Source organism: Terrapene carolina, unplaced genomic scaffold, assembly GCF_002925995.2.
Source record: "Terrapene carolina triunguis isolate 2854851 unplaced genomic scaffold, T_m_triunguis-2.0 Scaffold193, whole genome shotgun sequence".
Classification (NCBI taxonomy): domain Eukaryota; kingdom Metazoa; phylum Chordata; order Testudines; family Emydidae; genus Terrapene; species Terrapene triunguis.
Window position 1 is genome coordinate 8861860 of NW_020664544.1, and position 22475 is coordinate 8884334.

At 42.7% G+C, this 22475-nt stretch overlaps 1 protein-coding gene across 1 annotated transcript in view; it reads right to left on the reverse strand.

Moving 5' to 3' along the window:
* Window positions 1–22475, reverse strand: part of TANC2 (tetratricopeptide repeat, ankyrin repeat and coiled-coil containing 2) — a 585366-nt gene that overhangs the window by 176781 nt on the left and 386110 nt on the right. The gene's annotated exons all lie outside the window — the stretch shown is intronic.

A 22475-nucleotide genomic window follows, 5' to 3' on the forward strand; every position in this document is an offset into this window, starting at 1 on the left:
GGGGGTAGCTCAGGGTGCAGCGAGAGGTGTAGTTAGGGGCTGTGTGCCAGGAAGGTTGCGGTTGCTGCTCCCCGAGGGCTCTGCTAGCCCCAGAGCTGGGTCCACTCACCAGGGCGGCTCTTACTGGCTACATGAGCAGTCAAAAGGGGCTGGGAGCTGAGGAGCAACCACCCTATGCTGTGTGGCTCCAGCTTCCTGCCTCTGATCTGGCCGGGGGGGGGAGCTGCCCCCGGGACTGCGCTGTTCTGGCACTGCAGTTTGGGGGGGGACCACCCCTTTGTGCCCCCCCGTCTCTGCCCATGGGCTCATAAGAACAGCCATATGGGGTTAGACCAAAGGTCCATCTTGCCCAGTATCCTGTCTTCTGACAGTGGCCAATGCCAGGTGTGCCAGAGAGACTGACCAGAACAGGTAATCATTAAGTGATCCATCCCCTGTCACCCATTCCCAGCTTCTGGCAAAGAGAGGCTAGGGACACCATCCCTGCCCATCCTGGCTAATAGCCATTGATGGACCTATCCTCCTTGAACTTATCTAGTTCTTTTTTGAACCCTGTGATAGTCTGGGCTTTCACAACATCCCCTGGCAAGGAGTTCCACAGGTTGACTGTGCGTTGTGTGAAAAAATACTTTCTTTTGTTTGCTGCCACGGACCCCCAGTTTTCACATAACAAGAAAAAATAAATTACCTTTGTTATACTTGTCCACATTCTTAACTGAGGTCCAGCTATAACAAATAAATGTATTGATTTCACAAAACCTTTCTACTGTGATGATAAAAATAACTGAATTTATTGTTTCCCTCACTCAAAGAAAAAAGGCAAAACTGGATTGTGATAGTGTTATGATTCAATAATTCAAAAATAGCTAAAAAATTTTGTGCTCAACTGCCAATTCTGAGGAAAGCAGCTACTATTTAATATATAAAAAATATAACCAAAACATTATCTTTCAGGCATAAAGAGCATTTATCTCAAAACAATGGGGAAATTATATATGGTACAAGCATAAAAATAAACACACACACACACACACACACACACACATATATATACTCTGCAGCTTTAGAATGGTGGCTGTTCATAAAGTGACGAAAAATGCCATCTGCCATTTCTTTTTTTAAAAGCAAGATTAGCTAATCATTTAGTACAGTACTATGATTAAAATTATATATCTAGCTTTAAAAGAATTTGAACTTCTGAAGAATGTCTCCAACACCACCATTGGTACTTATACTGTAGTGTTCATGTATGGTGGAGGTATAGCTCAGCCTGGGTAGAGCATTTGACTGCAGATCAAGAGGTCTCTGTTTCAAATCCGGGTGCCCCCTTCCTTGTTTTTATATTTTGACTTTAGTAAAGCTTTTGATACTGTCTCGCATGACCTTCTCATAAACAAGCTAGGGAAATGCAACCTAGATGGAGCTACTAAAAGATGGGTGCAAAACTGTTCCCAGACAGTAGTTATCAGTGGTTCACAGTCATGGTGGAAGGACATAACAAGTGGGGTCCCGCAGGGATCAGTTTTGGGTCCGGATCTGTTCAATATTTTCATCAATGATTTAGATAACAGTAGAGAGAGTACACTTACAAAGTTTGCAGACGATACCGAGCTGGGAGGGGTTGCAAGTGCTTTGGAGGGTAGGATTAAAATTCAAAATGATTTGGACAAACTGGAGAAATGGGCTGAAGAAATAGGATGAAATTCAATAAGGACAAATGCAAAGTACTCCACTTAGGAAGGAACAATCAGTTGCACACATACAGAAAGGGAAACAACTGCCTAGGAAGAAGTACCGAGGAAAGGCATCTGGGGGTCATAGTGGACCACAAGCTACCTATGAGTCAACTGTGTAACACTGTTGCAAAAAAAGCAAACATCCTTCTTGGATGTATTAGCAGGAGTGTTGTGAGCAAGACACGAGAAGTAATTCTTCCGCTCTACTCTGCACTGATTAGGCCTCAGCTGGAGTATTGTGTCCAGTTCTGGGTGCAACATTTCAGGAAGGATGTGGACAAATTTGAGAGTCCAGAGAAGAGCAACAAAAATGATTACAGGTCTAGAAAACATGACCTATGAAGGAAGATTGAAAAAAATGGGTTTGTTTAGTCTGGAAAAGAGAAGACTGAGAGGGGACATGATAACAGTTTTCAAGTATGTAAAAGGTTGTTACAAGAAAGAGGGAGAAAAATTGTTCTTCGTAACTTCTGAGGCTAGGACAAGAAGCAATGGGCTTAAATTGCCGTAAGGGAGGTTTAGGTTGGACATTAAGAAAAACTTCCTAACTATCAGGGTGCTTAAGTACTGGAATAAATTGCCTAGGCAGGTTGTGGAATCTCCATCATTGGGAATTTTAAGAGCAGGTTAGACAAACACCTGTCAGGAATGGTCTAGATAATATTTAGTCCTGCCGTGAGTGCAGGGGACTGGACTAGATGACCTCTCAAGGTCGCTTCCAGTCCTATGATTCTATGTATACTGTAGTATCCACACAGTGAATTTGAAGCTACTTTTCTACTATGGAAGGAGATTTTACCCTGAAACATGATAGTTCTGATAAGCAGCAGGTTTACTGAGTGGTTAGGGTTCAACCCCATGACCAAGAGACCTAGCCTGAAATCTTCTTGTGTGGCGTTGGGCAAATCAGTTAGCTTCTCTGTGTCTCAATTCCCCATATAAGTTTCTTAGATAGAAAGTTTCTGCATCTATATAGAAGTAGAAGAACATATTTTCTTCTACCTTAGGAAGTCACTAACTGAAGCAAAAGTAAAAAGGCTGGGGTTTGAATAACAGCATAAGAGCTTAGGAATTCCCATGCCCAAAGAGACAAAAGATTCATCTAGTCTACTACCCCATCTCTGAAAAGAGCCAACTTTAAATGCTTCAAAGAAAGGAGTAACATCATCCAAGGTTACATAATGTCTCTTACTCTGCAATGCTTATTGAGCTCCGGGATGACTTTTCTTATTTCAGCTAGTCATTAGCTCTGACCTAGGGGGGCTGGTATCCTGCTAGTGTTGTCCTAGCTTACATTGCTGCAGTTTCTATTCTTATTCACACAAGAATCTATTCTTTTTAAAATGTTACTAAATTATTTGTCTTCAAAATATCTTGTACTAATGATGTGCATAGATTAACTAAAAATGGCATAAAACACCTTTCCCTTTATCCATTTTGAATTTTTTACCTTTTAATTTCAAAAATTAAAATGACTCAGACTTGGAGCCTTTCAGCTAGTGGATATGGGGTCAGAACCGAGAGACTAGTATTCATGTGTTTGCTGCCAGCCCAAAGGCTTTGTTATAGATGTGCGTGGGAGACTAAACATATGAAGCCTGAGTTGCTGAGGGCCCGATCTCTCACTGACATCAGTAAGAGTTATTAAGAGTCTTCACCAACGTGCAATCCGTCCCTCAAAGGGGAGGACTGGGGTTAATGAGAGAAGAAAATTGTGCTAACCCGGTATACTTTTTTTTTTAAAGAACAAAAATGAAAACTAGTATCCCTGCTTTTGCACTGTAAGAACTTGACAACCTTTGGGATTCTTTGATACTGAACATTCCATTATTACCACAATGTTTTACTAAATTAGATGAGACCAACAGTATTTAAGAAGTTACAAAAGAAACTTAATCCAACTCTTACACGATTGATGAACAGGAAAGACACACTAATAGTTTCTGGCTTTTGTCCTGAATCTCCAGAAGTGACAGGTAACTGTGCTCTGTATGACTCACACTGCTTTATGTAAGAGAAATAAATAACAGCTTTTACACAGATGTGAAACAGGTTGTCCCTCTGTAGATTAAAATACCACTCATGTTTAGACTATCTGGTGTTTTACTGGCCAGGTCAGAAGAATCTTGGAAGGAGTAAATCAGAGCATTGAAGGCTTAACTTTGCTGAATCCACAGACGGAATTCAGGAGCAGAAAATATAAAGTAATTTCAGAAACCAGCGTGGTACCAACATCCAATTTTCTAGCATGGAAATTTTAAAAGTGAGGGCCTGAGTGAGAGCCCTGGGAAAGCACAGCCAAGCAGTACTAGCTACTCAGACTTCTGTACTCACAAGTGTCAAATTCTACCTTGCAGCTACTCTTCCGCAAACCCAATGAAATCTTTGGGGTTGCACAGCTGCAACTGAGGGCGCAATAGCACCCAAGAAACCTCTTGAATTAAAAACAAACCTGCCTCCCCAAGCCTCTGCAGCTGGTGGCTCTCCCTACCTTGTTAGGCAGCACAGCGGTGCCCCTGCTAGCCACCTGACAAACAAGAGCCACAACGCTGGGTTGTGGATAAAGAGGAGAGTGCAATACTCTGGCTGGTTCTGAAAGCTTCAGAGAGCCTATGTGCTGCCACCCTCTAGATCAGGGGTCGGCAACCTACGGCACGCGTGCCAAACACGGCACAGTGAGCCGATTTTGAATGGCACGCTGCCTGCCCACTGAGAGGAGGAGGGGCAGAGGGGCCGGAAAGCGCCACGCTGGGGGAAGAAGCGGGGGAGGAGGGAAGCTTGGCTGCGGCAGGACCAAGCTTCCCCCTCCCCCGCTTCTTCCCACAGCTTGGTGCATTCCGGCCCCTCTGCCCCTCCTCTTCCCTCTCCATGCCCGTGATGGCCCTTGCGAGGGGGAGGAGGAAGAGCGGCAGCGTGCACACAGCTCCGTAGAGGAAGCAGAGAGAGGTAGGGATGGGCCTGGGGGAAGGAGGTGGAACAGGGCATATCCCTCACAGACCCCTGCCATGAGCCGCTCAGGGCAGGGGGCTGGGAGCACCCCCACGAGCCGAGCACCCCAGCCTTCTGCCCTGCACCCCCCACATACCCTGCAGCCCTCTGCCCTGACCTCCTCCCAACACCCAGCCTTCTGCCCTGCACCCCCACACACCCCCAGCCCTCTGCTCTGACCTCCCCCCAACACCCAGCCTTTTGCCCTGCACCCCCACACCTCCCCCCATCCCTCTGCCCTGACCTCCCCCCAACACCCAGCCTTCTGCCCTGCACCCCCACACACCCCCAGCCCTCTGCCCTGACCTCACCCCAACACCCAGCCTTCTGCCCTGCACCTCCACACACACCCCAGCCCTCTGCCCTGACCTCGAGTCGCCCTGTTGAGCCCACTGCAGGCCTAGGTGAACAGAACCCCAGGCTGGAAGCGGGCTGAGCAGGCTGGAGGCGTAAGATCAGCATTTTAATTTAATTTTAAATGAAGCTTCTTAAACATTTTGAAAATCTTGTTTACTTTACATACAACACTAGTTTAGTTATATAATATAGACTTATAGAGAGAGACCTTCTAAAAAACGTTAACATGTATTACCGGCACGCGAAACCTTAAATTAAAGAGAATAAATGAAGACTCAGCACACCACTTCCGAAAGGTTGCCTACCCCGCTCTAGATTTTACTGAGAGTCTCATGATATTTGGGGCATTTCTTAAAGCCCCTGATCCTGAAGTCAAGTAATTATGTGGGAACCTCAGCTTTCATTAAAAAAAAAAAAAAGTAAGATTCTAGCCCTCATAGTGGTGGAGAAAAGGTGACCCAGTCTCCTCCCCGTCTGGCCATTAATCTGGGAGGAGAAGGAAAGGAACTCCTGGAAACTTGGCAAAAAGTCTGCTAATAAGTAGGAAGACTGCTGGGGTAGGAGTGAAGGCAGAGGACAAGAAGTGGATCAATTGTCCAGGGAGTAAGAGAAGGTTAATTGGCTCAGGCATCTGGAAAACCTGAAAGTCAATTAGTTGGGGAGGGTCTGGGTTGCCGGTGTGAGGAAAAGGTCAATTGGATGGGATGGATGTTGCAACAGAGGATGAACTGCTGGGTTTAGAGAAGCCATTTATTGATTGGGGGTACCTATGGGGCAGATGGACTGAATAGCAATTGGGCAGCAAGGTCACATAGGATGGACTCTGGGGGAGGCAGGCCAAGAGGAGGGGAGGAGAAGGGAGCAGAAGTAGTATGGGAAAGGGGGGCAAAGTGTTTATTTATTTAGGGCAAACATTTCAAAAGCACCTAAGCAATTTAGGAAACCAAGTCCCATTTTCAAAAGAGACAGACACTTAGGAGTCAAAGTCCCATTCACTTAGGAGCCTAGGTCATCCTTGAAAATGGGTTAGGCTCCTTAGAAGTGTAGGTGCTTTTAAAGATTTTACCCTTTGGATTTATACAAAAACAAAAATGGGTAATTATCCTTACACACTCACCAACTTTCCCATTTCTTTAAAATACAGAACAAGCACCACATACTAAAGTGCAGCAGTACAATCCACTATAACTCATCATCAGCAAGCCAAGCAACTTGAAAGCTCAGATCCCCCTCTCCCTCCCCTTCCAGCAATTCATCCTATTTAAAGTGTCTGGGGAAAACAGATGAGCTTAGCAGCGTGTCCTGAAGGTCACCAGATTCAGGCTGTTTTAAAGTGAATTTCACAGCCACAGGGACCATATGGAAAACGTCGTGCCTGCAGCCTTTGTGTGTTCGTAATGGTACGACTTCAGATTAAGTGCCTTTGCTGATTTCAACTGTGGTAGTATGACACAGGTAGAGAGGCGGTCTCTCAGGTAGGCAGGTCTTAGGACACTTCAAAACCACACTTTTTATCCAGAAACCCACAGGTCAGTGGGGATCATGGAATACTGGCTGATTATGAATGTGGCAAGATACTCTACTTTACTCAGCAGGGGACGCTACATTCTGCAAAGGCTTCAGTATGCTGGATGGTTGCAAAGTCAAGCACTCAGAAATTTGAAAATGCCAGAAATAAGGATGCCTGTGAAAACTTACATCAGCCTTCTTGTGGATATATATTATGACAGTGTCTTTAATTACGTGATCACATACTACTTTTATTTAAGATATACTAGGATCCAACAAGAAGAAAGCCCTGTGGAGCACCTCAGCAAGATTCTCAGTCAACTTCCCCTATTCCAGTGGTTCTCAAACTATGGGTCAGGACTCCAAAGGGGGTTGCCAAATGGGGTCACCAGGGCCAGCATTAGACTTGCTGGGACTTCTAGCAGAAGCTGAAGCCTAAGCTCCACCCCCACCTGGGGCGGTGGGGCTTAGGCTCTGGCCCCCTCTCCACCCACCTGGGGTAGTGGGGCTTGGGCTCCACCCCACCCAGGATCATGTAGTAACTTATCAGAAGGGGGTTGCGGTGCAATGAAATTTGAGAACCCCTTCAATTCCGTACCTTGATTTCTGTTCCTATCAGCTTTGTCTCACTACAGATCTTTAAAGTCCACAAGACTTGCTGTCAACCTTAGCAGGTTAGCAGATATAGAGTCAACACAGGGATCCTAGTGACTTATCAAGGTCCACAAAAGCTCATGCAGACTTTACAAAGTCTGGCAAACCTTGGATTGGGAGCAGGAGTCAAGGTACTATCGGTAACATGGGGAAGCAGAGGAGGCTGGGGAATAAGGGGAAATGAGTTGGAGAAACCAGTTTTGCAGGCCCTCTTGTTATCAGATGCAGACCTTGCCAAGCCAATTTGCAGCAGCCTCATCAGTGAAGTGCAGAAACCTCAGACCACCATCAAATCTGGTCAAAGGGCAGTCGTTAAGTGACGTGTGACACTATCTGTCTTTGGCCACAGCTGCACGTGTGGGATCCTCTCATTGGCCTCAGGTGTGAAGGCTGGCTGCATATAGACCCTGGCCCAATCAAAATCAATTCTCAAAGGCCCCCCCAGCACCCGGCCTGGGTGGGGAGTGGAACGGGTGGGGCCAGAGCCAGAGTTGAAGGGGCGAGGCCGGAACCTCTTCCGACCATGCTGGGACGCTGCCCGGTGCAGTGCAGCAGCTGCCTGACAGAGCGCCTGGTGGCGGCAGAGACCCTCCTCCTGCCCAGACTTGGCTTCCGGGGACAGCGGCCAAGCAGGCCGAAGCCCTCCCTCCCCCCAGGCATGTTTGGCCCCTGTCCCCAGAAGCTGAGTCTGGGCAGGGAACAGGCTGCTGCCCCGCTCCAGCCAGGCTCTCTCCCAGGCAGCTGGCTACGCTGCACAGAGCAGCGACCGGGAGTGGCTCTGTCCTGCTCCCTGCCCGGGGCCTGGCTGCCAGGGGGAACAGCCCAATATGTCGGGGCAAAGCCGCCGCAGCAGGAGGACAGAGTCCTTACCCCCCTGCAGGTACCGTAGAGTGGGGAGAGTGCAGGGGCCCCAGCCTGGGGGCAGGGAGGAGACACATGGGGAGGTCATGTGTCCTCCCCTGTAGCTGGCGCCATCCCACTATGGGGAAGCACGAGTCGTCTATGCAAGGGCCATTGAGTGGAATGGCAAGTCAAAACCAGGTACACACATGGTCGGATCAGTTATAAGAGACTGGTTTCTGACGACATCTCTGCAGACCATTCTTCAGGCCCTCTAAGCTGGGGTCAAAGAGAAGCCCAGAGAGCTCATTTGCTCTGTAGGCATTGCCAAGGGATGTTGAATTTCAGGTGTGGTGAGCTCTACTGATGGTGCTTGCCCACCATTCACTTTTATACACTAGCACATTATAAGTCCCAAATCACCCTACAAATGCCAATAAGAAAATAACTGGGGAAGCTGTGTTGGTTCGGATACTAAGGGAAGGTTATTGATAGATCTTCCTGTAGACATTGCTGGCACTGTCAGTGAGGCCAAGAGGTTGACCTCTTCCATCATATAGTATTAAAAGACTCTCAGATTAATGCAATAAGTGGTACATATAAATACAACTTCATTTTAACAACAAGATGATTCAGCCAGGGCCGGCTCCAGGCACCAGCAGAGGAAGCACGTGCTAAGGGGCGGCATGCCGTCCATTCTTGGGGTGGCACAGTCCGGGCGGCTTTTTTTGTTTTTGTTTCGGCGTGTGTGTGTGTGTGTGTGCGTGTGTGTGCGTGCTTCAGGCAGCAAAAATGGTAGAGCCGGCCCTGGACATAGCTTTAGACGCTTCTGTTAACAGGAGGGATAAGGTGGTGAACTGTAAGAAAATCAGCCTCAATATTCAGGAGCCAAAATTACAATGTTATATGAAGTTTGGTTTGGTGGGGTTGTTTTGTCCAGGGGAAGAAACTCAGTCAAGAACAATCTAACTTCATGGGCTTTACGTAGATAGGAAAACAAAAAGCATGAAAAGAATCCCACCAAACTAGAAAACATGCCAGGGTCCTTTGCTTCATCAACTATGCTATCAATTCATTCTTTGCAATTAATTCACTTAGGATATTAGATAAATTAATTGAAAAGGTAGGCTCAGATATTTGACTTTTTTTTTTAAAGTTTCCTGGAGGAAAGTTCTTTCTAGGTCTTCCGTCAAACATCAATCTATACTGGCACTTAAATCCACTGTGATCTCATTACAAAGCTAATATTTCCCGAGAAACTCTTGGAATATGAAAATAAATACACTAGTATTTAGAAAAAAATATTTTTTTTTTCAAGAGAGACTGTGGCCCCAGTCCTATAACCCTCATGCACATGCTTGACTTTACTACAATGAACAGTCACATTGACTTTCATCAGGGCCAATCTAGGACAATTAGGGGAAACAGTCTTGACAACTATATTTTTTGTTTCTTTCAAGATGAAATATCTATTTGTCCCATTTCATAATTTAATGTATGTTACATACAGCTCTGGCGAATTCATTATTTACAACACAACCATTTGCTAATGAAATTGTATCCAACCCAATACTGTCGCCGCAAACTAATGATGGGTTAGAGCTGGTTGACATTTTTGTTATGAAAAGGTTTTGGTTTCGGTTGGAAAATGGCTTTTTTCAAATAACATTTTTTCTGTAGAAAAGTTCACATTTTTGAAATTGTTTTTCATAAAAAAAATCAAGTCTTTTTTAATACTTTTATTGAAAACATTGATTTTTTCTTTGTTTATCAGGACAGATTTTTAGTAAGTGAAAAAATTATATCAATTAAAAAAAAATCATAGAATGCATGTTCTTTAAAAAGTGCACTTTTTAAAAAAAGAAAATAGGGGTTCATCTATTTTCCAGCCAGCTCTGCTAATCCCAGAGGAGGAATACTCCACTAACTCAAGATACAACCTTTTAACAACACTAAGAAGAACCACAAACCAGGAAAAGGGCTTTAATAGACAAATATTTGGGGATGGAAGGGGGTGGAGTTAGTATACTTGCCATCCAACTATTTTCATTTAGGGTATGTCTACACCAGGGGTCTCAAACTCAATTTATCTTAGGGCCAGTGCCAGTCCTCAAATCCTCCCAGCGGTCCAATAATGTCACCTCGCTCCCTTGGCCTCATGCCGCCCTGGCTGCCTCTGCCCGGCGACTAGTGATAGTATCTCTGTCCCTCTCCCCCAGCCAATGGGAGCTGCGGTGGGGGGGGGGGGGCAGCGCCTGCAGCAGACAGAGCCAGCAGCGTGGCTGCATGGGTCTCTCCTCCGGGGAGAGGGGCATGTGAATCTCTCCTGCCTCCTCCCCCCCACCCTTGGCCGGCAGCCACGAGGGCCGGATGAAATAACTTTTTTGAAAGTTTCCACGGGCCGCAGTGGGGAGGTTCTCGGGCTGCAGATGGCCCACAGGCTGGGACTTTGAGATCACTGGTCTACACCGCAAATGAAAATGTGATTGCAGCATGGGTAGGCATAGCAGTACTATCTTTAATCTAGTTACCACAGGTTGCAACAGAAATATGACACAGCAACACCGACCCTGACACAGGCAGCAACCAAAATATATACCAAGAGTTTCTGTGGGGTTTGTACTGGCTAAGGTAGCCCGCACTGCCATGTTCTCACTACCAGAGTTACCAACATCAACTAGATTAAAGCCATCACGGGTACGCCTACCCATGCTGAAATCATACCTTCATTTGTGATGCCGGAGTACCTTTACAGATGAAGGAGATTCTATTTTGGGAAGATAGGAGAATTCTCATCAGAACCAATGAATATTCTACATACGCCACATATGTTAGGAGTATCTTTCACGAAAACTAACCTCATTTGAAATGGCTTACACTTTATAGCATTGCACAAAGATACCTCACACTTCGGCAGAATTGAGCCATCAACAGAACCCTCCCAAGAAATGTCTAACATTCAACACATGTCCAAAATCCAAAACATTCACTAAGTAAAATGCTACAAGCAACATGCAGAATGTTGAGGTTGCAGCCCATGCTGTGCTCTTAAGTAAATACAGAATCGTTGTTTCAGCCTCAACACACCTTCAGCTAAAAAATTCCTTAAAGCCATTTACATTATTGACTGGCTTAATAATGAACTACCTGTTTTCACCTATTTTAAGACTTTCGACTCTGGTACCATACATGAAATCAAATAAAGCAATCCTGATTCCCTCAAACGACATGAATAACCCCACAGTATTCCCTAAATCACACACATTTATTAAGTTTCTCTTTACAAAAAAAGCATATAAATGAGCAGTGTTTCTAACACATAGTACAATCTAAAAAAAATCATTTCTCTTAGCCTTGTGAATTCCTATATTGAAATTTGCCCCACATATTACAGCAGTATTTGCTTTAAAACCACATGAGGATAATGATTTCTTATTGAATTTTATGACTTAGTGCGAAGGCTACAATCATTGTATAATTTCTAGATGCATAATAATAATGGATAAAAGAAAAGTAATGCTTACAGTGCAACCTTATACCAGAGAGTGATTATTATTCCTTTAATGGTCAGTCTTTTGCTTCTGAAGAATGACTCCTAATATTACTTAAGTTAAATCTGAAAACTGAATCAATTAAGATCTAACCTTGATGAATCAGGATATTGGTTCATGTAATGAAACTCATCATACATTTTACTTTTAAAACACTGAAGATTTAATTGAATTATCTTAAATGGGAAAATTCTGGTTATGTTGGAAAAGCCAAAATAGCTATTTCCTAAGAGTGAACACACACAAAATAACAGAAATAAATCTGAAAATTACATTGTCAGTAGTTTTGATTTCAGATTATGTTATTTGCTGGATTGCTGCCCCAAGAATTTTCTCCCATTAGGTGGCATGAACCTGTGGCCATGTCTACACTGGCAAAGTTTTTGCACTGTCAGTTTCAACGTTGATAGTGAACCGGTGAAAGAAAAATGCTGGTTTGTGCACTTACTTCCCAGAGGTGTCAGATAGTGTTTACATTTGCAGCACTTCCATCGCGGATGAGAGCAGCTATCCCACAGTGCAGCTCTCTCCATTTCGACTATAGGTCTTGTGGGAAGAGGTGGGGGGTGAGCGCAGGGTCCAAACGCGGGATCGTTTGCTCCGAGGAGCAGCCATGGTCACTTGGCCAGATGAGCACTTGCAAATAAAACAGGAAAGGGAGTTTCAAAGTTCCCCGGGCTTTACAGGGGGAGGGGTGGACGTCTGCTTACCTGACGTCAGAGCAGCAGAGCTGCTGGCCAGAGTGGGCACCCTAGGTACTGTGAGATATCGTCCAGAGACTAAAAGCTGTTTACACAGGAAGAACGTGTCTCCACTTGCACATCACCACAAAAGGGTCAGTGGTAAGAACTGTATGCCTCTCATGGAGGTGGTTTTCTGTTTGCGGTGAAACTTCTGAGTTTCACCGCAAAAAGTCATTGGCAAGTGCAGATGCTCCCGTGGTTTTTGCACAAAAAAGGGACTTTTTGTGCTTTAAATGGCAAGTGTAGATATGCCCTGCATTGTTAATACATAAATCTGCTTTGCACTATTCTGTATATATTTGAGATATTACATCAAACAACATCCAATTCTGTTTCCGGTCCTGCTCTCTGGAATATGTTCTTTGGTTGTTTATTATTCCTATGAAAACACTGTATCAACCTCACACTAGTGTAAATTGTGTGTAAAATGCTTTAAGTGTCTACACATGATACAGGGCAATGGAGAATCACACCCACTAACCTAAATTTTACATAATTTTACACAAACAGACCAGGTACATTTCTAGAGATTACCAATATCAATGCTCTGAAGAGAAGCCAAACATTTATCTGATTATCTTGGAGGCTGACGTTTGGCATGGGTTATGGGAGAGTTCTACAACTGGCAAGAGGACATAATACCCGTTTGCAACTTCGGTAAATGATTTAAAAGCATAAAGGCACAAATCCTGATTCCAGCACTTAGTTCAAGAAGCAGAGTATCTATAGGGAGTTCTATAGGGCAGAAGGGAAGGAATTCTGCCTGACAGGACATGGAACTACTTGGTAACTTAAACTGCTTTGCTACCCATGACTCATAGACATGCCCATCTCAATGGGAGAATAGCCAATGGATTCACTGGCCCTACCCTCTCTGCCCTCACCTAAAGCCCCTCTATGGCAGGGTTGAAGGGGTCCTGGCACCCTGCCCTACTTTCCAACCCCAAATCCCATACAGTATACATACCAATTCCACTGCAATCAGTGCCCTTTCTGGTTGTGTGCTTGTATGCACTACAAGACAATACAGAAGGTAGTCTAATAATAGATATTACCTCGCCCTCCCTTTCTCTCTCATATCCAAGGACCAACACAGCTACAACAACACTGCAAAAAAAAAAAAAAGACCACAAAGAAAAGACAGATGACCTAAATCTTAACTGGAATAGGCAGCCCTCTGTAATGATAAAGAAATTTCTGTGCTGTGTTCTGACTCTGAGCTCCACTAAGCTATATAGCTAGCTAGCTTAAACATAAAAGTGACTAACCTTTCAACTCCCAGTCCTCAAATTCTATGTATTGCTGCTTGCTGGAATGAAGCTCTGGTCTCACAAGTGACAAGACTGTCTACTAAACCACTCAACCATTTCCCCAACAAATTGGCTTCTCTTCCATTGCAGTAAGCCTCATCATTAATTCCAAATCATTAAGACATTCTCTTACATGAATTCCACAGACACTCGTTATAAAATAAAATTAAGGACTATGCCCACCACCACATATAAAATTACATCAATTCCACTTCTTCCAGATGCCATTAGGCTGATGTTCCCCTCTAGTGTTCCTTCACAAATACCCACAGAAAGACAGTGAAGAAGTTTTTAAAAGACACTGAATTTAAACTGAAAACAGATTAACATAATTTTGATGCTATCAGAAAAATCAATATCCACTGTGCTTTATGCTCTGTATTCAAAATTTTCAAAAAGCTCTGGACTCATTTTTAAGCCTAGATTATCAAGAAAAATCAGCTACCAATTAGGCACCAAGTATCACAAATGGAAGCTGCTGGGGCCTGTGCACTTTTGAAAAACAGGTCCTTTATTGAAGTTCCTAAAACGGTAGCTGAAATATTTGGAAAATCTTCTACATTTTGGTGGAAGGCAGATGTGGAGGAAGCAAAAGGACCTATTGGGATAGTCTTTTAGCTGATGTAAATCAGAGCTACAGTAATTAATACCAACTAAAATTGTGGGGTCTATTGTTTTCAAAGATCACACTGAAGATTAAATTTGGGTTTCTTCACCCATCTTTGGGCACACAACCTCCCATCAATGTTAATCAGAGTGACACACTCACGTTGATGGAAGAACTGACCATAAATCATGTGAGACAGGTTGGAGGATGTTATATTAAATTGCTTTCAACGCTGAGTGCTTTATAAGACTCCCAATCAAAGAAAGAACCCTTCCTTTAAAATTAATCTGTTTGCTAAAAAACAAGCAGTAAGATTATCTTAAACAGTGTTTCATATATTAATTGTGCTATATTAGGCTTGTCTCACGTAATCCACTCCAAACATTTTTTTTAAATTTCAACAATTGTTCTGCAAAATCTCTCCCACTCCCTCCTCTTTAAAGTTTCTCACATGTCAGGAATCTGATGTAAGTCTCACGATTGCATATTTTATAGCTCAGTTATGCATCACTATTACTGAGAACTGGGAACAAAATAAACCCAGTAATACCTGATTTATCTCAGTGCTCTAGCAGCTCTAGTGGGAAGGTACAGCTGTTGACCAAATTTAACTTTTATAGTGCATTCTGCCACATGAAATAGAAATAAAGATAGAGGAAAGTCAGCTGGATGTAGAATTGGGAGGGGATCAGTATGCTAGGTATACTGAAAATATGTACAACACATTATTAGACCCTACATTCTCAACTAAAACATTTGAGGATAATGGATTCTTCACTTTGTTTATTTCTTAATATGTCATTTAGGGCTTAGCAAAACTGTAGCTTAATGGAACCCACATCAAATAGAAAAGTGTAAAAGGGCATCTTAACAGTTGGGGTTATATAGCTATATACAAGTAACATGGTCTGGGTGATAGGAAACTGAGCCAGACCTAGGTTCTACTTTCAGCTCTGCAACTGACCTACTGTGTGAGACTATGGGCAAATAACTACCACTGTACCTCATTTTCCCACATATATAATGATTCTTACCCTACTTTGTAAAGAACTTTGAGATCTATGCTTTGGCTAGTTGAGCTTGAAGGTGACCTTGACTAGCTTCTCTATGAACTTGTGTGGGTATGGAAGGTTTGAGAGTAGGTGATAATTAGGTCTGTTGCCTCTAGGATGAGTTTGTGACGTTGTGCAGTCTATATGGTTTTATAAAAACATGATAATAAGTGAATATAATGTAACTGGAATATGCTTCATGCAAAATGTCTCTTGTAAGGTATCATTACAAAGCTTATAATCTACTGAGTGTGATCATCCTATTTGTATAAATGTACCACTCTTGTATCTAAAACTAGAAATATAAAATATAACTCTGAGGGCCTATTGTAATTATGCAAAGTGTGGGCCATTAATGGTGGTTTGGAATCTTAATGACTCCCATTAACTAGGACCATTGTCTGCAGATGGCTGTGTTTTACCTGTTAGTCTTCCTGTATAGGTGTGTGCTGGCAAGTGGGTAATGAAGTCTTGCAGTGACATGTGATCATGTCACCTGAACTGGAATCCATCTTTAACCTGGTGCTTTTCCAGTGAGGGGGGGTGGAAACCCAGAGGAACAAAGGGTTCCCGCCTTATGCAAAAAATATATAAAGGGGTGGAACAGAACTAAAAGTAGGAGAGGAGCCATCATAAAGAATCCCCTAGCTATCACCTGAGCGGGAACAAGAGTTGTACCAGGGGAAAGAATTGTGCCCAGGCCTGGAAGGTGTCCAGTCTGAGAAAAAAATTACTAAAGCATCTCTCAGGATGAGATTATCTGTATTCAGTTTGATTAGATATAGATTTGCGCATTTTATTTTATTTTGCTTGGTGACTTACTTTGTTCTTTCTGTTACTACTTGGAACCACTTAAATCCTACTTTCTGTATTTAATAAAATTACTTTTTACTTATTAATTAACTCAGAGTATGTATTAATACCTGGGGGAGCAAACAACTGTGCATATCTCTCTATCAGTGTTATAGAGGGCGAACAATTTATGAGTTTACCCTGTATAAGCTTTATACAGGGTAAAACAAATTTATTTGGGTTTAGACCCCATTGGGAGTTGGGCATCTAAGTGCTAAAGACAAGCACACTTCTGTGAGCTGTTTTCAGGTAAACTTGCAGCTTTGGGGCAAGTAATTCAGACCCTGGGTCTATGTTGGAGCAGACAAAAGTGTCTGGCTCAGCAAGACAGGGTGCTGAAGTCCTGAACTGGCAGGAAAAACAGGAATAGAAGTAGTCTTGGTACATTAGGTGGCAGCTCCCAAGGGGGTTTCTGTGATCCAACCCGTCAGAGTTCACTTTCATACTGGCTGGACTGCTACATCTTAAAAAGGGAAAGGGAAGATTTCTTCACAGGATAGGCACCAGTTGCTCGTGACTCTCTTTTACTAACCAGAAAGGGCAGAGATCAGAGGCACAAATTTTGCATTGAGTTTTGGTAAGGATGTACAAATACTTCCTTTGTTGTGAATGAGCTAAATTCAAGGAATGATGGCAGGCTATGGTTTGCTGGCATGAGATCAGATCCATACAGCTTGAGTATCCTTCCTAAATGCAGATGATCTTTTCATTGAAGGAAGAGGATCATTCATTGTATCTGTTGTTGGGTTCTGTTGTGTACTGCAGGCAGTCAGCGTTGATGAAGTGGATTACCACACACAACAGTTCCTTAGGGCATGATTCAATAGCTTCTATGGAGACGGAGAGGGAAGTTGTCTTGGCCTGTAATACAACTTCAACATTGGCTTGGAGAAATTCTTTATGTTTCAGCCTAAGTCTTGGGTAACTTAGCCAGATTTCCACCTGCAACTTTGGGGGACCTCAAATTGCAGGAGGAATTTTGCATTCTTTTGCCAGATGCAGAATGTACTCCCTGCTGGGGACAAGGTGTGCATAGGGTCGGAAGAGTGGGCTAGTCATGACCCTTCCTGCCTTCATCTTCTTCCCAATGGGAAACCAAACTCTCTTCATTAGGTTACCCTATCAGAATATCTGCACTTCCCAGCCACACTCTGTGGCCCTACACAGGTGAACAAAGGTTGGTGAAGGTCTCTGTTCACGAGCCTTCTTTGATCATTGGCAACACAAATCCATGAATGAATCAGCCTTGTATTCAGTTCAGACCATCTATTAGTATGTATAATATACACTTTTACACCGTTAGCAGTTAAAGACCAGATTTTGCACAACCCTGACTTGGTGAAAAAGGTGGCAGAGATGCTACAGGGAATCCTTCCTCCTTGTACATCTATGTAGCAGTCTGCCAGAATCCCAGTGCGTGAACTCTTTAAGCGAAAGGTGCAGCAAATGATTGTGCAGCCAAAGATGACAGACAACCCTAAGGGAGAATGACTGAGTGGAAGCAAGGGCAGACATGTTGGGCCAAATCTTCAGCTAGTTAACAACAGGCATAACTCCTGTGATAAAAATGGAACTGTGTCACTTTACACCAGCTGTGAGTATGGCCCACACAGTTATGTGAGTTAATTATGCAAGGCATTGAATTACACAGAGAAGACAAATAGGCTGAATTTTTTACTCCATCTGATAATACATAGACAAGTCTACAGATCTAGTGAAATTACAAATCAACAAACAGAATAGATTCCTAATACAGAAATATTTACACCTTGGATAATCAACCCTTAAAACTTGCTGCTATTGAAATACACACAAAACCAATTATATACATGTATGAATATCACCACCATCTATAGTTACACTTGCTAGAATATCTATTATAAGAGTTGTTATTCTTCATGTTTCAGACTACAAGATTGGAGTCAAGAAAAAAAATATCTTCCATGGAATAGTTCTGCACAATTGTCCAGGTGCATGATGGGTTATTTTGCCTTCCGTTAAAAGAGTGGTTCTCAAACTTTTGTACTGGTGACCCCTTTCACATAGCAAGCCTCTGAGTGCGGACTCCCCTTATCCATTAAACACTTTTTTATATATTTAACACCATTATAAATGGTGGAGGCAAGTGGGGTTTGGGGTGGAGGCTGACAGCTCGCAACTCCCCATGTAATAACCTGGCGACCCCCTGAGGGGTCCTGATCCCCAGTTTGAGAATCCCTGCTTTAAAGCATCTAATCTAGGTCACTGTCAAAAACTGTCTATTGGTCTAGATGAACTATCACAAAATTTCATTTTAAAATACTAAAGCATGTGATGTACAAGAATGTAACAAAGTAAAGCTCCTGAAAGCAGCAAAGCACTATTTTTAATCTTGAAAATATGGTCTATACACAGCCTGAAATGTAATGATGCAAGCGGTGCCTCTGTCGTAAAGTCATTCAGATTTTTGTTCAATAATGCCAGATTCATTTTATCACAAGCATCATACTTCAAGAAGTGGAATACTGCAGACATATTGTAATAGGTCAATATGGTGCTCTTTAAATTCTCTCCATTTTTTCTAATATTGCCTATGTCTCCCAAACAAACACTTTCTTTCTACCACTTCAGCAAACATGAATGAATAAATACACAGCCATACACTTCATAGTATGCACATAAATTACAGCATTCATTGGGACTTTATCTGAACTTTAAGTACAACTGAAGCATACCCTTCCTGAATAGGGATGCTTTCCTTAACTGGGTCAATAGACTGTGTGTCTAACTGCAGTGAATATGTGACTTACCATGTACTTACCATGGTTTTCCGTGGAGCTGCTGTGTAATTATTACACAGTTGCTACAGAATACGGCAATATTTTACCATAACTATGTGAATAACTCATGCTTTCACAGCATTTCATTTACTTATCAGAGGTAATTTTAAGAGGCACCGAAGGCTGTCATTTATTAACAATTTAGATTACTACAACTTTAAGGATATATCTGTAGATTGACAAAACGTGCCCATCATGTAGTATTTGATCATGTATTCAATAACTTTAAAATGTATCATTCAGTGAACAATGCCAACATAAATGAGCTCCCATCACAGGATTAAGCTGTTCTGGCCACCAACCATACCCTTCTCAGGTGAAAGCCTCATTAGACAGACGGACCCTACCGCATATCCTGAAGGTCAACAGATTCAGGCACTGTGAGATATGTGTGAGAAGCAAGTTCTTGTGCAAGGAAAGCCTGCAACTATGCTCCAGATACTGAAATGGATAAGACTTCTGTAAGAGCACTCCACAAAATTTAATTGTCACAGTATTGAAAATATTTCCTCTCAACCACCAATCTCCCTGATTTTTAATCAGACTCAACATTTGAGGCCATAGCTAAGTAGTGTCCCCTAAATGTTTCAAGGGAGTGTTTTTACCAATAATCACAGAAGTACGGATTGCACATGTATGATGTGCTGTCCACTCGGACAAAAGAGAATTACTTAATTCATGTATTTTTTTTCAAAATGCAAACCCTATTCACAAGAACTTAACATCATTCAAATAAAACCAATCTGACTCCAGCATATTTTTCTTAAGGTCCAAGGGTGCACAGCATATGATCTGCAGTCTCAAGAGTATACTTAAGGTGGAAGTATAGTAGCATGAAGTCCACCAATATTCCTTTGATAGAGTCAAGCCTACCACTATAAAGTCCACTTTGAATGCAGTATATCATGATGCTTTCTTGTGACCTGACAGACAATGTAATGATATCGAGACTTTTCATAGTGTAGCACTGATGTTTCCTGAGCTCACTGAACTACTTTTTCCTGGTTTTCCACCTTTTTTCACTTCCACTGTTACTTGTACCTCCCCTTTGTCTAAGACATCTACTTCTCTTTCACCTTGTTCTTCCTGCCACAAAGTCAGCCAAGCAGCTTCCGTTGAGAGGAATGTTAACTATTTGTATGTTACCCGCATGATCATGGTAGCTAACGCTGAGCATTTGTGATGAACTCAGCCTTCTCCAGCTCAGAAACTGATATTGTAAAATAATGAGATGAAATCACCTGAGGTTAATTTGAAATTGTATTGTACTACTGTCTGGTGATTGCAGATTACACAATTTTAATACTTATTATCTAGGTCCACAGATATTTTAAAAAGGAATATAAATGGAAAAAATGGGAATTAAGATGGAAAAAAATACTAACAATCCCTGAAACTTAGTCTTGTTAAAAATGACTTTCGCTGGGGAAGAATCTTGCTTGCAAGTAAGATTTAGTCTAAAAAGCTCTAGGTGGAAAAGGCCAACCACATAGCAGACATAATGTTAGTAACTGAAAGAGAGAGACAGCTGCTTGAAAACTCCATGCTGACTTCTCAGGGAAGTGCACAGGTGATGGCTATGTAGGTAACCATACATATTGTCACTTCTCCTCATCAGGGAGCAAAATGTTTGCCAAGAACAGAAGAGAATACAGTGGGAACACACACAAAAATATACAATACAGGTCTTCAGACTGGATCTGCAAAGATGGACAGTCAACAAAATAGAGATACAGGACAGCTGTTCCAGACACCAACAGCTGCAGAGGAGAGAACTGTTGCACTACCAGGATGGGATTGTGAGGATGGATAAAAGGTCAGGGGCCAAGTGAGTGAAGAGAGTAGAGGAAAAAGCAGAGAGAGAGAGAGAAGGGGAAGCGTTTGTGTGGTAATTTGACGCAAGCCTATTGAGTGTTTTAAGAACAATAGGGCAATTTTGAAACCGGACCCTGAAACTAATAAGGAGGCACTGGAGGGTTTTGAAGATATAGTCATGCTTCCTTGCAGGCTGCAACAAAATTCAGCTTCGAACAGGTATTCAGCTAAAATTCTGATATTTGGCTTCAGAGGATTTATTTTTCAAATGGCTATTCTTCACAGCTGACTTGGTAGGAGGACACAAACCTCCTTTCCCCTGTAACCTGGCTAAGCTTGGCTGCTTCATCGCCCCCATTCTGATGGCCAGTTTTGATAGTAGCTCAGTGTGGTTTAAAGGAAGAGGGAGTGATTACGATGAGGCTCTGTTCCCTTCCTAACCCTCTTGGTGATACTGGCCACCTCTGCCTTGTGGCTAAGTCCGATCAGGCAAGCGGCAGGTCTGAGCTGTCTTTTTTCTCGTAGGAAAGCTGCTGGCCTCATTCCTCACTCACTTCTGCAGTGTTTTCAAACTAGTATTTTGTCATTAACAATGAGGTTTGCTTAAAAGAGGCAGAGACAAATCTATTCATCTAGACTTAATTATACCCATAACCTTCTAGCTGAATAGTTTTGCAAAATATCATTAAGTGCAAAGGTCTTTATGCTTTCCAGAGTGCTTAGTCTGCATCAGACTTTAAAACACACATCATATTTTTCAGAACAGATTTAATTGCCAATACATCTTTATAGACAGTGGGAGAATAACCTTTAATTATTAGTAGGATCTTGGTATAGAAATTTCAGGACATCTGCTTAATAAAAAGTAGATGGTCTCTCCGTGGGAATCTGCCACCATATATGATGACGACATAAGTAAGATATTAACAAAACAAAATAGGGAAAGTGGTATCTAATTAATCACATGCTTTGTGAGGTTATGAGTCTAACCTGTTTTTGATTACTAATATATTCTTGCAATAAATGATCAGATATCTTACGTGTGACTTTGACTAATTTCTATTTAACTTTTCAGTTATTTCACCATCCCAAAAATTAGCTATTCAGTACACCCCACTTGTTTAATGCATGTAAGAATGTGTGGGTAGCTGTACTTTGAAGTTTGGAGACTTGGACTTCGGATTAAATGAGTGGCCACAGCGCTGAGAAGGGAACGAGTTTAATTTAGAAGCCCAAGTGAAGAGCAGGACTTAGGGAGGAAGCCCTGGGGGCACTGCTGTATAACAGGGCAGGGACGGACTTAAAGCTAGCCCAGGAAGTGCTGAGAATTGAGCCCGGAAACAGGGCTGCAGACATTACCAAGGGCATAGGGACAAGCCCTGTTGGACCCTTTACCCCAGAAGAGGTTTTTCATTCATGTGCTGGACTGTGTGACTTAGCCACAAGGCTGAGCCACTGAAGATCTGCCTGACAAGGACAACAGCCAACAGGGGGCACTGCAAGCAGAGAGAGTACAGGTTTGCGTCCAGCCGACAGGAGATGCTCACGAGAAGTGAGTGCACACCGTCACAATAAGGATACTAGAAGTATATCATGTTGATGCAGTGGGCACATGGATAATGTTCTGAAAGTGGTGACAGGT